The sequence below is a fragment of the Ambystoma mexicanum genome, chromosome 8 (assembly GCF_040938575.1).
Source record: "Ambystoma mexicanum isolate Mex_15411 chromosome 8, UKY_AmexF1_1, whole genome shotgun sequence".
Classification (NCBI taxonomy): domain Eukaryota; kingdom Metazoa; phylum Chordata; class Amphibia; order Caudata; family Ambystomatidae; genus Ambystoma; species Ambystoma mexicanum.
In genome coordinates, this window is record NC_090929.1 from 1,073,894,419 (window position 1) to 1,073,907,654 (window position 13,236).

The following is a 13,236-nucleotide window of genomic DNA, read 5'->3' on the forward strand; positions in this document are numbered from 1 at the left end:
GCACAAGGAAGGAGTAATTTGAATATGTATGGGGGAGCAGTGGGACCAAATCAGTGTGCGTATTGTAAGGAGGAAGGACACTGGCGAGCGCAATGTCCACATCTGCAGAATAGAAATGGGTCTGGTCAGAGGAGACAGCATAGAGGGCACCAAGGAGCGAATGGACCAAATAGGAATAGTATGCAGCAGCACCACAATAATGGAGGTAATCAAAACCAAGCCTAAAACCAAAGTGCCCCTAACCAGAGTCAGGGACAGCAAAACCAACAGTATGGAAACCAGAGTGGGGGAAATTGAGGGAAGAGTGGGAACGTTTTCGATACACAGCCAGACACGTATTACAGTAATAGTAATGATTACACATCGGACGATGTGTTATTTCCCCAATAGGACAACCTAGAACAGGGGTAGGAACCAGTGTCTATTCCCGTTAATCAGAGAGGACCCTACGTAGAAATGAGAGTCGGGAATGAGGAGCACCGCTTCCTTGTAGATACGGGAGCGCAAAAGTGTTCAATAGACCATCACTTGGTTCCGGATATACCACTGTCAGGGCAAAAGAATGTTTCCGTAGGGTTCGCAGGTACACCAGTCATAAACCCAGTGTCCCAACCAGTCCCAGTTACTATAGGACCATTCACTGAACATTGTCCTTTCCTTTAAACAGAAAATTGCGGGGAGAACCTGTTGGGATTAAATTTGTTGAAAAAATTAGGTTCCGTTATACATTGCACGTCAGACGGGGTGTTCTAACGATTTGGCCACAAGATGCCCCTGTGTCAGAATTCATGTCTGAAACTTTACCAAGAGAACTAAGTAAAGTGCCAACCTGTATATGGGCAATGCATGACAACGATGTAGGATGCTTGAAAATAGAGCCAGTAAAGATCATTTTGAAAGAGGGGGTTACACTACCGCAAATTCCCCACATACAGAATTTCGGCTGAAGGTGAGAAAGGATTGGAGAGTATTGTTACAGATTTGGTGCAATTAGGGGTAATTGAAGAAATTACAGGCAGTACATGCAACAGCCCGATTCTTCCAGTTTATAAAAAAGGAGGCAATGAAGTACCATACTGTTTCATAATTGACTTGCGCGTGCTAAACAAAGTAGTAGATCCACAATTTCCTTTAGTGCCAGATGTCACTACAATATTGACAATGATACCTGTTTCAGCAGAATACTTTAGTGTAGTTGATCTAAAAAATGCGTTCTTTAGCATTCCGGTGGACAAGGACAGCAGATATTTGTTCGCGTTCACATTAGGAGGACGATCATTGTCATTCACGCGGATTCCGCAGGGTTACACGGAAAGTCCGAGTATTTACAGTAGAGCATTGAAAGAGCAGCTAGACATGCTAGAATTACCAGTGGGTTGCGTACTCTTGCAATACATAGACGATCTATTGTTAGCTGCTGACACAGAGGAGATTTGTAAAGAAAGCACTGTATTACTACTGTCACACCTAGCGGCACATGGCCATAAAGCTAGTTTGAAGAAGTTTCAATATAATCGAAAGGAGGTAGCTTATTTGGGCTACCTACTTTCGAAAGAGGGGAGAAGGCTAACGCCAGAACGCATAGAAAGTATTTCTTGTATGCCTATTCCAAAGACACAGAAAGGAGTCAGAGCCATAATAGGCCTGGCTTCATATTGCCGACAATGGATCGGTAATTTTGCGTTCATTGTGAAACCGATGGTGAATTTGACTAGAAAGGATGCGGTTATGCCTCTACTGTGGGATGAGGAATGTCAGAGAGCATTTGATCAATTGAAAACTGCATTATGTTCTGCTCCAGTTTTGGGCACACGAAATTATGAGAAGGTTTTTAGACTGTTTGTGTGTGAAAGTGAAGGATGTGCATTGGCGGTTTTGACACAGGAACAAGGTGGAAGAAATAGGCCATGCGACTATTTTTCTTCTGCGCTGGACCCTGTAGCGCGCGCACTACCACGATGTTTGCGATATGTCGCGGCGGCTGCTGCGTCAGTGAAACAAACAGAAGGGATGGTATTGGGGCATACTTTAATTCTGATGGTGCCACATGCCATAGACGTTCTATTAAATAGAACACAGACACAACACCTCACCTCTGCTAGATTGACAAGATATGACATTATCTTGTTTGCGCCCCATATCCAAATTATGAGGTGTAGTGCTTTGAATCCTGCAGAATTAATGCCACTACCCATAAAAGAAATTGGTGAGAATGAATCACCCCCCCCCCATGATTGATTGCTTAATGGTCACTGAGGAAGAAACCAAGGGGAAAGTTGATTTAAGTGATACCCCACAGAAAGAGCCAGATGGAGAGTTATTTTGTGACGGCTCTTGTTTTAAATGACCTGATGGCACAACAACAGCTGCGTACGCTATCACTACCCTAGAGAACATTGTAGAAAGCAAAAGAATCCCCTACAACTCGGCACAAGCCGCAGAGATAATAGCATTGACCAGAGCCTGCGAGATTTCTGAAAATTTGAATGTGAATATATATACTGATAGTCAGTATGCTTTTGGGGTGGTTCATGACTTTGGTCGACTCTGGGCTGAGAGAGGGTTTTTGACATCACATGGTGCCAGAATTCAATATGGCCCTTTGATTGTATGATTGCCGTCTGCACTCACGTTTCCAAAGCGCCTAGCAATAGTGAAATGCGAGGCACACAAAAAGGTAACGTGCAAAGTAGGAGAGGGAAACACGTTTGCAGACAGAATTGCGAAACAAACTGTCACTGATTTAAATACCAAAATGATGACGGTTCAGACTGAGGAAGTACCCTGTATGATAGAAAATGGAGTTGCCACTGTCATAGAAATGCAGGCCGAAGCCACGGCCGATGAAATACAAGGGTGGGCAAAGGGCTCTGCTGAGTTAGATCTGGAGGGTTTTTGGGTGGACAAGGGAACTGGAAACTGGATGTTGCCAAATTCGTATGTGACTGCAATGGTCACAATGGCCCACAGCCCTACTCACATCTGTACGAAAAAGATAATACAGCACCTATCCACAGTATGGCAGAATGTAAACATAAAGAAGAATGCAGAGAGGTTGGTGCAGAACTGTATCACGTGTTTACAACACAATGTAGGAAAGGGAACAGTGACTCCGGTAGGCAGTTTTGGCCCAACCTCTATGCCTTTTGAGGTAATCCATTTTGATTTCATAGAGATGGAGGGATGCCAAAATTTGAAATATGTCTTAGTGGTGATCTGTGCATTCAGCAAGTGGGTGGAGGCATATCCCTTAAAAGACTGCACAGCAATGAGCACGGCAAAAGTAATGCTTAAAGAATATTTTTCCCGTTTTGGCTTGCCCCGTGTCCTATGGTCAGATAATGGCCCACATTTTGTGGGCGCAGTGGTGTTACAGATATGTGTGGGTCTTCAGATTGATAAGAGATTCCATAGTTCAAGGCATCCGAGTTCGGCCGGTCTTGTGGAGAGGCACAACGGGATTCTCAAGTCAAAAATAAGCAAGATATGTGCAGGAAGCAAGTTGAGTTGGGTGGATGCATTACCAATAGCGCTATTATGCATGCGTACATCTGTACAGGTTAAAACTGGGCTCTCCCCGTACGAAATCGTAATGGGGAGGCCGGCAAATGTTTGGTGCGCACCTCAGCCAAAACGACTTAGAGAGGTAGAATATCCTTTGCTTAGTACTTATTGTGGCCTTTAAATGCAGAAATTGCGTTTGAGTCATCAGCAGGTGCAGGAGGCTTTACCAGTGAGATACACCGGTCCGGGGCACGCGCTGGAGCCAGGAGACTGGGTGCTGCTTAAACATTTTGAAAAAAGTCATCGTTAGCACCCAGGTGGCGTGGCCCCTATCAAGTACTCTTGGCAATGCAGACGGTGATACGGGTGGATGGACGGAAGTCGTGGATCCATGCCACCCATGCCAAAAAGATTCCAAGTTCACTGAAAGACTTGCCTGACCCAGATCACCGGGAAGAGAGAGCGGTCCTAGAGACGAAAGACACTGTTGCCAGTAAGCCGCCACCAAATCTGCCCAAACGAGAAGTGAAACTCGAAACAAAGCCTGAGACGATTGCCAAAAAGGGGGAAGGGCAAAGAGTGCCCCAACTTTGCCCAGCAGAATCTACATCACTGTTGGCCGACACGAAATCTGCATTGCAAATACCGTCAGAAACTAAACGTGTACCCCTTTGGCGCCCACCAGCACTTGCCAGCACGCCAAAGACCGAATCTGCATCACTGGCGCGGCGCACACCAGCACCTGCCGTAGCGCCACAGGCTGACTTTGAGCCTGAATCTGGAAGTGCACCGGCACTGTTCACGGATCACACAATACCAGGAGTGAGGCGATATAATTTGCGTCCTCGAAAGACAAAGTGATCTACAGTTCTTTGCTGTTTATGTCAACCTCTGGTTCTGCTCATGGACTGAGAAGGAACTAGAGGTGTAGAGGAGAGAAGCGTGAGAATTGTGCAAGTCGGACAATTCAAGACTCGCGGCTCCTCGGTGCGATCATAAAAAGTACATGTGTCTGGAACCAGAGCGGACAAGCTGGGCGCACATGACACTAAGGCAATAGATAACAGATCAAAAGTCCTCTGAGCAGTATGACAAAGGACAAGTGATCTTGCCTAAAAACAAATAAGCAAATCCAGGCTATAAAGGACTGGCAGAACTGAACTGTGACAATTCCGTTGAACTTATTGACATCAGAGCAAGTGCAACAAAGAGAGATATCGACGACGAACTCTAATAAGGAAGAAGAAGGACGATGAGAAACATGTCGGGACGGGTTTCAGCCTCCTACTGCACCGCTGCTGAGAATGACTTAATTGTAAAGACTGTAAGCTTAAGAAAAACGCATGGTAAAAAGAATTGTATGCTGGCACTGACAATAATTATGTGCTTTATGAGTGTGGTAGCACCAATAATGACAGCCCTAGTATTATGGTATGTGGAATCGATACACCCATTTTTTACCAATAGATAATATATCCACTACTGAAAGCCCGGTTCAGGTGATTACTTATACCCTGTCCCCAATGGAAGAAAGACACAGGGAAGTGTTTGGGAACAATACGTTGTTATTAATTATGAATATGACACATGCAATTCTAAAGAAAACAAATTGCTGGGTATGTGCCCATTTACCGCAGCATGCTGGGAAAGGAATAGGTTGCTATGTACAGCCATTACCATTAAGTTCTGCATGTAGTGCATCTTTAAGTGCAATGTTCTATGGGAAATGGAATAAGAGTAGTACGGGTCAATTAGAGAGAACAAACATGAATAAGTTTGAGGAAATAATTATGAGGCTTGTGGGTTGTTCCATAGTCCATAAAGCACAAGTGATGGCCCCAGAGCCTACAAGGAAAAGTACGTGAAAGATAACATGACAAAATAGACAAGATAGATTGTCCCCACCAGTTAAAACATCTGTGATGACGTTTCGTGTAAGAACAGACGGGAACAAAGATGCAGTTCCCCCTTCTTACACGGTGAATTATAACCCAAGAACTGTCCCTTTTTGTTTAAAAAAGAAAGGCTCCTATTCAGTCGGAACATTTACTGGATGCATGAATACAGTGGTATTAAAATGGAAAATAGAACCAGTATATGTGGGAGATCCAGTTTATTTTATATGTGGAGAGAAAGCATATCCTTGGTTGCCCAGAAACTGGGGAGGTACATGTTACCTAGGTCTACTGTTCCCAGGAGTGTTCCTCTTAGAAACAGCAGACATGGCCAGACTATCCAGATCTAGAGCCAAAAGGAGTAGCGAAGGAGTTCTGGTAGCGACTGACGTAGCAAAAACATTAATTCCATTTTTGTACCAAATAGTGAACTCCTGTAACATAAGGCAGCTGTCCAGAATACTAAAAAATACCATAAACACAACGACAGATATATTATTTAACATGACGTTGGAAGAAAAAGGAATCAGGTTAACAACGCTACAAAATAGAATGGCTCTCGATGTGATCCTGGTTGATCGTGGGGGAATTTGCAAAATAGTGGGATCAGCGTGTTGTGTATTTGTAGATGACTATTCCCCTACAATCTTTGAAGCGATAAAGAAAATGCATGTCCTAAGATCCAAATTCCCTACTGGAGAAGGAAGCTGGGGAATAGAGTCCTGGTTTTGGGGAATACTGCGTTCTTGGGGATGGAAGTTGATTTCGATATTAGTAGTGGTGTTTGGAATATTCATAACGTGCTGTTGTTGCATACACTGCCTACCGATAGTTTGCACTGAGGTAACTGAGGGATGTACTAAGGGATGTATGCATATGATGACAAGAAGAAAACAAACTTATGGTCGTGCTGACCAAGACACAAATGAGATGAAAACAGTAAAAGAATTGATGGCTATAGATATTAATGAGGATGATGATGCTTACAATAGCATGCAAAATTCAGACATAAGTACTTCAGACTTATCGTCATTAGAGGAGGATACAATGAATGGATGAGACGTTTAGCATACGGCCAAAGGAGGGTTTGTCAGTCTAGAAAAATTGATACCTCTCATATTTGACGGCAAATGTATTTTGGTGGCCGTGAGCCAACCGTCTCATGCACGATATGACAGATATATAGGTTTCCAAGTTTGCCAATGAACGACCATTTTGATGTAACAAGGATCACCATTTTGTTTTCTAACCATTGCTCATTGCTTTCTGTTTTTATTGCTTCGCAGCACATTTTCTGCTTACACTGCTCGACTGTAAAACATTGTTGTCTTCACGTGAAAGGACAAGGCCGCAGGGCCGCGAGGATAACAAGAGTTTGTTGAAACACAACGTAGGCAGCGCCAGGAAGGAATGCCCAACTCCCTCCCGAATGTTGCCTTGAAGCAGAGCTGCAGGGCATTTAATCATTTCGCAGCTGCCAGCCAGTCTCGTTATATGGTAGAATATGTTAGAATAAAGCAGCTAAAGGCTTGAATTATGCTCTTCTTACGGCCCCCCTTTTACTGAGCCCTGTAGAGCGTGTCGGCTCCCAGGACACGAATAGCACCTCATAGATGGCAGGGTCTGGAATGTGACTCTTCCCCCGTATGTAGCTCACTTCCAAGAACAGAAGCACTGTGTTCTGATCAACAACTGAAAGATGCCTCCGCACTTGCAAATTGCATATTGTTACTAGAATAGATATTTGAAGGTGTCATAATTGTTGAAAGTGTCCATCATCACACCAAGTTCAAAGAAACCCAATAAAGGGGGGTGTTAAACATGTCATAGCTGATTGTATGATATGTATTTATTTTGTATATATGTAACTGATGTACGTAATTCACTCTCTTGCATCCCTCGAGGTCTAGAGATACAAGTCGCGGGGCGTGAGACCGAGTTGGCCAACTGACACTATTTGCTTTGCAATAAACCCTAGCTTTGGGAATACAACCTCGTATCTGGCGTATCTATCGTGTGTGGTGACTTGCCTTGTTTTCATAGACGTAAGGGACCCCTAGGGGCCCCTTTCAATCCTGGATTTGTAAATAGGCCGCCCGGTCCCAAATTTTTTGTAAGTAAGGCACAGTGGTAATAGGCCTGTCATTAGATGGGTTACTTGGGTCAAGAGAGGGTTTTTTGATTAGTGGGATGACCCAAGCATCCTTGAGGTTATCCGCACAATACCAGATTTGAATGAGGCATTTATAAAGGAAGTGATAAAAGGTGCAAGGTCATGCACAGCCTCCTTGATGATAGGGGCAGGGCATGGGTCACCTTGGCAATTAGATGGTTTTAGCTTCCTGATAATATTTTCTACTTCCCAAATAGAAAGAGGTTCAAAGCTTAATGGTTTGAAGGCGTGTTTAGGTGTAGGGAGGTTGTAAAAACGAGAAGTTAAGTGCAGAGTATGAGAGGTTGCTTCTTTTAGCGTTGGTTTTAGCTTGAAGCATAGAGATTTTGTCTAGAAGTGCCTTTTGGATGTTAGTACACCGGGCAGTGTCAGGGGTGCAAGTGGCGAGAGGGGCTACAGGAGACTCTTATTCCTTGAGGATCTTAAAGAGTTCCTTTGTGTTAGATTGTGCTAGCAATATGCATTTGTTATACATGTCTTTCTTAGCTGCCAGTAAGGAATTTTTGTAAGTAGAGGAGGCATTGGCTAGGTTATTTTTGTTGACTAGTGATGGTATACTTTTCCAATGTGCCTCAACCTTTCTCTTTTCTTTTCGAAGGTCTCTAAGATGTGGGGTAAACCAGGTATTGAGGTGAAGGCGAGGTTTTTGTTTGCACAGTTTTAGTGGTGCAATGGTATTGAGGGCTTCTAGCATGGCATGATTATAGGTATCTACTATGACTGTGGGGTCAGAGCAGGTGGTTGATGCAGTATTAAGCAGAGGGTGGATCAATGGTAGAAGTTTCTCCAACGTGATATCTCTCTTATTGTGAGTGTGGATGGGTGGGGCAAGGTTGGGTTTTGATGTATGAGGGTTGGAGTTCATAGAGAAGATTATTTTGTGATGGTCAGACCAGAAGCAAGGGGTTACACAAATCAGGTTGAGCCAGCAATTCAGGTCTGCTACCCAGTCAAGGGTGCGTCCTTTAATACGGGAAGGCTCTTTAACGTGTTGTGTAAGGCCAAAATCAGTTAGTGTGCAAGCTAGGTCAATGGCTTTAGTATCGTTCACATCCTGGTACCCTAGACTGAAGTCACCAAGTAGAAGGATTTGTGAGTTGGGTTTGGTTTTAGTGGCAAGGATGGAGGAGATATCCTCAATGAATGTGGAAATGGGACCTAGGAGCCTATATATAAGGTGCACTGTAGCAATTTGGTTGGGAGAGATAGGTAGTTTAATGCAGAGTAGTTCAGCGGACGTGATCTGGAGGTTATGTACAGTTCTAAGTTCAAGTGAGCTCTTGAAGATAAAGGCTAATCCTCCACCCTTTGTTTGATTAGCATCCCTGTTGCACCTAATGATGGAATAGTTGTCAGGAATCGCCAGGGACAGGGCGGGGCCCGAAGCAGCATGCAGCCACGCTTCAGTGATGGCCAGGAAATCCAGATAATCGGTAATGATAAGGTCTGCGATCTCTAAGGCATGAGCAGGGAGGCATCGTGCATTGATGAGCGCGCCTTTGACCTAAATGTCCTTGCCGTTGGTAGTAGTGGTAGCCAGGGGGGCAGGTGCATTTTTGTTGGATGTCAGCACAGTGGCTAGGTTGTTGTTAGGTGCTGGTGAATGGTTTCTAGGGTCCTGGTTCTGTCGATAGGTCAGATGGTGTAGTCGAGATGCTAATCTATGGTTTCTGGCCTGTGTGGCACAGGGTTGGCTTGTGTATGTGAGTGTAGGCTGGTTAGTAGCAGTTAATATTGAAGTCAACTATGTAGGCAGAGGTCTGTTAGCAACAATGGGAGCCTTAGAAATACCTAGCCTCTGGTTTGTGGCGTGGATGGCAGTGGGGCGATTGGTTGGGGGAGTATACTGCTTAGTATAGGGGTCAGGTTGAGAGTTGCATGGCAGAGTCGTGCACCTAGCCTCATGTTTCTCAGGTGCGTAGTGCAAGGTTGATTAGGCGTAGGTTTAGAAGCAAAATGTTGTAGCCAGAGGTCCGGTGCATTCAGAGGGATTAGAGATGGTCATGCTGACAGGAGACTTTAAGACATCCCGGTATGGCGTAAAGGTGGCTGGTGAGCCTAAGTGATAGTACTGTGAGGTAATGGTGTGAGATTTGTAGGTGCTGTAAGGTATCTAAGTCAGGACCCAAAAGGTGAGTAGGATGTGCGTTATGGTGCACAGTGTCGGTCGATGTATGGGATGCAGTGTTAAACTAGCAGGGAAGGGGATCAGTGGTGAGGAGAAAACAGGGGTACGGTGCATGTTGACAGACTAAACGGGAGGTAAATTCAGTAAATGTGCAGTCTGTCTGCACCCAGCACGTCAGTAGATTGGAAGAATTAACATTCCAAATACCAGGTCAGCCTGATAGGTGAGGACAGCCTAGTAGTAGTAGAGATCAGTATAGGCTCATAGTGTTGTGCAGAGGTTGTCTTCAACTATACACGGAGATAGTAGGTAACATAACCATTATAACAGAACGCATGCATTACTGGCTGGCAATATGAAGGTTACAAATGGTATGATCGGGTACAATCAATAGAATAGACAAAGGCTGGACCTCTAGTCGATCGAGCATACAAACTCTGTTTAGCAATGCGGCTGAGCCATATATGTAGTCTACGTTAGGCAGTACAGTTGGGCGCCCTAATTAGACATGCAGGCTATGTTAGAAGTCCAAAATATTGGCAGTAACAAGATCGCAGGTTCAGATGTACGTGTGCCCAGTGCGTACGTAAATTTGTCGCCCGAGCGACGTATACAGATAAACAAGAGAAAGTAATTCATGTTGGCAGGTATTATTATAAACTTGGCTGGGAGCTGCAACGGAGGATATGGCTACTGCAATACTGAGTAATGTGTGGTAGCAGTACCGAGACAGTAGTGTGGCAGAGAGCCGCAGAAGTAGTCCACGAGAGTTAGTGGGGGTGGTGTCTTACCCAAGGTGGAGAGGTAGCTCTCTATGATCCTCCAAGCACTGACAGGCACGGACAGGGGATGGCCTTGTCCTGTAGGCCTTAGTCAGGTAGGCGGGTTCTTGGTTGGTTCTTTGGTTGTGTGAGCTGAGCTGTGGAAGAATTTGTTTGTGGGATCCTTGTTGTTTGATGTTCATATATATTGGAGCAGGGTGAGGGGGGGGAGTTTTTCCTTAATTATTTTTATTGACAGGTCAGTGTTTCCATGGACCGGTATTATTTTATGGGGGTGTTGGGTGGTTATTGTTTTCAGTGTCTGTTTGGAAGTGTTGCCTGCTGATAGGTCTCTTTGCAAGTCTGTTGTGATGTTGTCTACCTCAGGTGGTGATCTGCAGGCGGTCTCCTGGAATGTCAATGGCGTTAACAGTCCCCTTAAAAGAAAGACAATTTTAAATCATTTACATAGCCTGATGCCTGATAGTGTTTTTGCATGAGACACAACCCTCTGAGTCGGAGACTTTGAAACTGCAACGCGGATATGTGGGACAGGTATACGGTTAGTCATTCAATTCCCGACCCAGGGGCGTGGCCATACCGGTTTGCAGGAGCCTGGTAATGCCATCGCTCTCGAAGCAGAAGGATAAGGAGGGTAGAATGATCAGCATCTTGGTGTGCCTTTAGGGAGTGGTGTTCTCTTCATTGGTTTGTCAAGGAAGAGGGACAAGGTGGAGGCGATGAAGGAAATGGATTGTGAAATTAAGAGCTTGGAGCGGGAGGTGATGATTTCGACGGATGACTGGAAGAAGAGAGCATTGCGTCAGCTTAAATGTGAATATAATAAATTGGTGTCCGAGAGGGCAGAATATATGCTATTCTGCACCCAATCTACGTACTTTGAAAAAGGAGAGAAATGTGATCAGTGGTTGGCACATAGCCTTATGACTCTGGAGAAAGACAGGGTTACTTCATCTATTGAGAAAGCTGATGTCTCTGTGACATTTGACCCTTTTGAAATCAATGGGTGCTTTGTAGCTTTTATAAGGATCTTTATGCTCGGGAGGAATGCGAGATATCCATGATTTTAGTCCGAACTTGGAACTTCCAGAATATTCAGTTGGAGAAAGGGAGTATTTGGATGAGGACTTTTCGGTTGATGAGCTGAGAAAGTTGACTTTGTGTCTGGGCCCATGGAATTCTACAGGATAATCAGCTCGGTCTTTGAGCTGTTAAGGGATATGTACAAAGCCTTGGACGCTCTTGGGATCCTCCTGAAGACGACGCATCATGCGTCGATCTCGCTGATTCTGAAGAAAGATAAGGTACAGGCGTCCCCTGCAAACTTACCAACCAATAAGCCTAAAAAATACTGCTAAGATAATCCTGGCAAAATCAATAGTGAGACGGCTGGAGATAGTTTTAGCAAACTTGATATATTCTAATCAGACCGGCTTTGTGAAAGGAAGGCATGTGGCATCTAATATGCACTATCTTTGGATGTAGAGAAGGCCTTTGATCGGGTGGACTGGAGTTACTTGTATGCCGTGTTGAAGAGGATGAGCTTTGCGGAGGCCTTTGAGATGGGTCAGATTATCCTTGCATACTTTAAAACCACAACTTCCCTCTTATAATTTCCCTATTTGACTCCATACCTGTTTATCCTCTGCCAAAAGCTGAGAGGATTAATTTCTCTTGTGAGGAATATCCGCTCATAAAATAGTAATGCACACAAGACTTTCACTGAAGAAAAGGTTCCTCCAATACAGAAAGTTGAATGACTTGTTGATGTGAAGCGGACTTGAACTTTCCTGCACTTAGTGTGAGTTGCCAAACAAATAACTCCCTGTGATTGTCTTCTCCTTATCATTTGAAGTGCAGACTTTGAAGAAGAACTCTAGTGAGAGTTTGCAAATTAAAGAAACTTGTATGAATTTCCTTTCCTTATAGAATTGACCTCAATAACCCTTTTTAGTTTGTCTTCAATAAAATTCTTTAGTTGCATTCACTAGAAGTTAAAACGTCTTAATGTCGTGGCAATTTGGCAGTTCTGCGCAAGCGCGGTCGTCTGCAATCCCTGCACATACACGACTGAAATACCTAAAAGGACACACTATCCTTTCACTGCGTGCGCGTGTGCACACTAATTAAGTTGCCTAAGAACCCTTTGCCTTAGCGCTTCTCAATTTGTTCTAATGTCTTATTTTAAGACTTTAGTTATTAACCTACGTGCTTGCATTAAGGTGCGCTGTCAGCCTCTTCATGCGCTCTGGTGAATAGTCTACTTAAAGTTAGGCTAGCGCTGCCTCTTACTTCTTCATGCACACTTCACTAAGAATTGAAATGCTATCAATTGGCGCACCTCGCGCATGTGTGCAATTTAATAATCCGTGCAGGATCAGGCAAGCGCTGTCTCTAACTTCCTCATGCGCACTTCACCTTGCGCTTGCATACTAGTGAAAGGTCTGCGCTGGGTCAGGCAAACATTATTCAACTCTTCCTTGCGCACACTATGCAGTGTCTAAACTGAATGCTTTCTAAATGTACTACACTAAGCATCTGCTTGACTAACTAAGCGATTTATGAAACATGCCAAATGCTCATCAGTTCACACAGCTAGAAAAGTCTCTAGGCAGATGATTCTTTAAAAGACAAACTGGGCAAAAAACATACCTCTCCATTCACTGTCAGAACTTTGCTAATCTTTAAAAACAGATGTTTTTCCTTCTCTTGAGCTTACAAGAGTGAGTTCACAATCCGGATTTGTTTGCAAAA

General features: G+C 44.2%; 1 protein-coding gene across 2 annotated transcripts in view; it reads left to right on the forward strand.

Moving 5' to 3' along the window:
- LOC138472740 (uncharacterized) overlaps window positions 1–13,236 on the forward strand; it is a 128,725-nt gene that overhangs the window by 56,451 nt on the left and 59,038 nt on the right. The window lies entirely within an intron of this gene.